Raw genomic sequence first — 5,152 nt, forward strand, 5'->3', positions numbered from 1 at the left:
AAACTTCGATCTCAGTTTCAGTGTTGCCAAATTAAATCTCGTGTTATTGGCTAAAATTATTTCAATAGAACAATATAATTGGCTCACCATTATATTATAATCTTTCTTGCTGGACAATGAAGATAATTCAGAAATTTCTTGCAATCCTGCAACTAATTACTTCAATAAAACTTTATCGAGTAGGTTTTGTATGATGCATGTACGATGTTTAGTCCGCTAATGTCTCAAAAACTAGTAAGTAAGCTGTTTGAGAGAAGCCACATTAAAAAAAATAAATAAAAAAATAAAAAAAAGTTTTAAAATTTTTATCGCTATAAGATACGGGAAGAAAATTTCAATCTCAACTGAAAATCCAGTAAAGTCTGTATTAGAATTTAGAATTAGTTGTAGGTTTGGATGGGAAGTCATCATATCCGAAGGGATGAAGAGGAAGACGGGAATGTAAATAATAATATGTTAAAAACATCTCATTGGAATGCTTCGACATGGAGAGTTCTCATATTTGAAGATTCATAATTATTAAACTAAGTTGAATTATGAATACAGTTTACATACAATTCTTGTTCAAAACCAACATATTTGCATATTCTCGAATATTGGATTAATACAAACTCAAAAGAACAATGCAGGAGGTCAGACAGGTCAAACATGTTTCGTGTACATTAACTTTTCTGCTGGACTTTCACCCGACAATAATATCACTAATTTCCCGTGTTATAGGCCCTATACAGGTTTAAGCTGGGTTAGCTTTCCTAGCAAAATGCAAGAGCAAAGCACATTATTCAGAACACTTTATTAACGCATTTTAGTCTTTTCAACCTCACTTTCAACGAAGTGGATAAGTATTATTATTATTATTATTATTATTATTATTATTATTATTATTATTATTATTATTATTATTATTATTATTATTATTATTATTATTATTATTATTATTATTATTATAACACCATGTATGAACGTTGAATACAAAATACTAGTTGACTGCCGACCTCGGTAGTCGTGAAGTCTAGGAGGCAAGGACACACTTCCTAAGTGGGGTTCTGGGTTTGAATTCCGGAGGAACAAGTATTCAGGCTCGAGCCAAAAATTGTTAAAACGTTTAAAACGTTGTCATCGGCTCACATCTCATTCACTATTGAGCCGAACCGAGAAGTGAGCCAATCCAACAGCTCACTCAACCGAGTCGGCTTGAGCTCTCAGCTGAATTGAGCCTAACCGAGCCAGTAGCTCATCCTAACCGAGCCAGCTCAAGTTGATGGCTCACCTGAGCTGAATCGAACCGAGCTGATTGCTCACCCCAACCAAGCCGGCTCGAACCATGGCTCAGTTGAGTCAAGTCGACCCGAGCCGATGGATTCGTTTCAACCGAGCTGCTCGAGCCGATAATTCACCAGAGCCCAGTCTGTGCCTCATCTCAACCGAACCGGCTCAACCATGGGCACAATTTAGCCGTACCCATGGCTCATCCCAACCGAGCTGGTTCGAGCTGTTCGCTCAGTTGTACCAAGCCGAGCCAGTTGATATCACTACCTGGTTGGGCTTCTGCTTGGGCTCAAAAATTCGACCGTGTAGATCTCAGGCTTGACGGTAAGAGCTACAGTATATACTTATATTGGTATTCACGACATTTTGAGGCTGTCTCGTTAAAAAAAATCTATTGTCGTCTCGTTATCGAGACAATACAAGATGCGAGCACTCGAGCAGTGTCCCCTTTCGTGAGCAACACAAAGTATTCCACATTACTGCTTATATTTCGCTTTCTAGTCTAATCAGGCAATGATTTCAAAACTAGTTAAAACGAGCTGAACGAGCGAGCCATTTACCAAACTCGACTCGATTCGGAACTTGATCTCAGAAACAGCGACTCGGTTCGGAACTCGCCTCGAGAAAATTACCTTTGACTCGACTTGAGTTTCGAGTAGAGTCGAGTTTTAGCTCGACTCTTCCGCATGCCCATCCCTAGCGATGGGGTCACAACAACCCGACGCCGGGTTATCATTGGAGCCAAAGCCCAATTAAATAAAAGAAAACAGAAGTAGAAAGTACTACACGCTTTGAAGCAGAAGATACACTCGAATGACTAATATTAACCAGAGGGTATACGGCGTGTACCGTCATGTACCTCGACTGCAACCCTGGCCTGGGCCCCCCAAGCTCACAGATGGTTGCGCCACTGGTCCTGGCCGACTTCCTTTCTTATTGTTACTAATTACCACCAGTGACGATTTGCAAATGGAGTTAGGTGGGTGGGTATTTTTCGGAACTGAAGCCTGTTTTAGAAATTACGGAATTTCTAAAACAAACGAAATATGATTTTGCTCATAAACTTCAAGTCCTCCTCAAATAAAAATTAGGAATTTTTAGAAACACTAAACATTAATTAATAAGAAAACCCTCCCAAAATACTCTTCTAAATCCGTCACTGATTATCAGTATGAAATGATCTTCAGGGCTGTATCCGGAAGATTATTGATAATCATTGCACAGCTACACTATAACAGAAATGTGGAAGTACGCTCTGACGGATATATGAAAAAACACACGCTCTGACGGATATATATAAAAAAACAACATAAGTTTAACTATGTGCTAGAAACTAGAGTACTAAGCTCTAAGAAATGAAACACAGATGACTTAAAATGAAATGATGTAAAGAAGATAAAATGTCGATAATACAGAACTTAAAATAAAGTAAATAGTCTCTAAAATTGCCCTCTAATAGCCTACAACGTACTTCATGTTTACTTTAATTCATAAAACATGTGCTCCATCCATCATGATGGTGAATTCCAGAGAGAAATATGGCGCATAGGTCATGAAAACTTATTTAACTATAGCGTATACTTTAGGAAAGCTATTTAGATAGAAAAATCATTAAAACGAAAAAGGCCAAAATTTCCAAAATATCCGTTTTTCCCCGAAAAAGAGATTTTTTACATATATTATTATTATTATTATTATTATTATTATTATTATTATTATTATTATTATTATTATTATTATTATTATTATTATTATTATTATTAAAAGAAAATTTTTAAAGATAGTGCTTTAAACTTTATTCTAATATTCGCAAAAGTTTTGAAGATTCGAAGCTTTAGCTTAAACTTTGGTTACGAATTGGGGTATCTATTTTCCCGTGATTCATGGTGCCCCTCGAATTTTCTTTAATATTTCTCCACTCCTAATTGACTTGGTGCTTTTTTTTGTTTACTTGTTTTACAAACAAGTGTGTATCGTTTCACCACAGTGAAACTTCGATAGTCTTACTAGCTATGCGAACTCAATACTAAAAACAGAAGTTGTAATAGATCTGTAACTTCCAGTTGTAATAAAAGGGTAAGGTTAGAGATGGATTTTATTCTTGGAACGTTGAAGCCTTTGGCGTGGGAGACTAAATTTCGATTCCCGGCGGAAGTTCGTGTGATTCGGATCCCACGTTAAGTTATAGTTCCACGTCTCATATAGCCTCGCTGCTCAACGACACGCCAAACTCAAATCCAATCCAATATTTGTTTTAAAAAATCATTTATTGCTATCTTTTTACGTTTTTACTTTAAATGAAATGAAATGAAATTTTTCAGTTTTTTATGCTATGATTAAGCCGTGTTGGCTAAAGGAGACTGTGATGATGGGAATGAATGAAATAGTGGCATAAATGAAATGAAAAGAAACGGGTGAACTCCGCCCCCCAACACACACTGTGTTTGTCCACAAGAAAGTTCACTTGGCGCGAGCTGGAATCGTAAGGGAATGCTCTACCACTGAGCCACCGCGGCCCCCGTTTCTGCTTTAAGAATAATAATATTAGAACCAAAAGTTCGAATAGATTTCGACAAGTTTCGGTTGCACTAAAAGTCAAAGATAAAACGTATTTTTGCGATAGTGAATTCATCCTAGGAAACTTCGTCAAAACCGAAAATGGCTGGTGCCTACTACTTCCGGTTTGAATAGAGTGACAGGGTGGAGGTGACAGGGTCTATTCATAGAACCATGAATCGTTTCCCAGAAACACTTCTCGCTATCTCTTAACGTTTTAGCTATATAAACAAATAACGTTCAAACTGGATTAAGGAGATTAAATTACATGTAATGTTAAACTTCTACCACTTCCGATTTGAGTAGAGAAAATTAGGTGCAGATGGAAAATGTTCGTGATCGTGGGACACTTAATCATTTACAGGAAACCATTTCCCACAACGTCTTACCGTTTTTGCTCTGTGGCGGTCAACGTTGAAACTGGAAATCGTTAATTTCTAACACTTACGGTGTGTATAGAGGGTTAACGGAGTAGATAGAACCTATTGTTTGGAACTGAACCGATTCCAGTACCTCGTTGGTACGTTTTTTCTCTCTGGAGATATCTGGGTATTGAAACGCAAAGTAGTAGTAAATTTATAATACTTCCGATTTTAGTAGAGAGGTAAGGTTAAAGATGAGTATCTCTTCTTCAGACACTGAACTGATTTCAAAAAAGCGCTTGTCACTATGTGCTACCGATTTTTCATTTTGTGGTGATTAACGTTGAAATCTGAAATGGTTAATTACAATTTCTAATTTAAAAAAAGAGTTAATCTAGGAGATGGGACCTATTCCTGTGACGCTGAATCGATTTTTAAAAAATATTGTCGATATTTCTTACAGTTTTCTCTCGGATACTTGCCGACATATAGACAGACGGATGGATGTAGGCAGTGGCGTAACTAAAGGTTTGGGGGCCTCCCCGCAGCCAGCATGGAGTGGGGCCCCTTCTCTACGTCCAACTTCACGATTTGGGGCCCCTGATGGCTTGAGGCCCCCCGCGATGCGGGGCCCTTATTTACGCCCCTGGACGTTGATGTTCTATAGGTCTTTCAGTACTTATGCATAATATAGTTTGGAAATTAAAAGAAAAAAAGTCAAAAACCCTACGGTCTCTTCTCTACAGTTAGCTAGAAGTATGTCAAAGTAACGGGGTGGATTTGATAGTGAACAAATAAACAAATGTATATTTCATTTTATAGGCCTATATCAGATAGAAGATAAAGCATATATTTGAAGTACTGTCTCTGTATTTGTCTCAACTAGAAGCCTGAATCCAATCTATGTCTCCCCGATTACACAACAGAAACACTAACATGCCAATTAGAAATATGATTTTCTTTAT

The sequence above is a fragment of the Thermobia domestica genome, chromosome 7 (assembly GCF_964235325.1).
Source record: "Thermobia domestica chromosome 7, izTheDome1.hap1.1, whole genome shotgun sequence".
NCBI lineage: Eukaryota > Metazoa > Arthropoda > Insecta > Zygentoma > Lepismatidae > Thermobia > Thermobia domestica.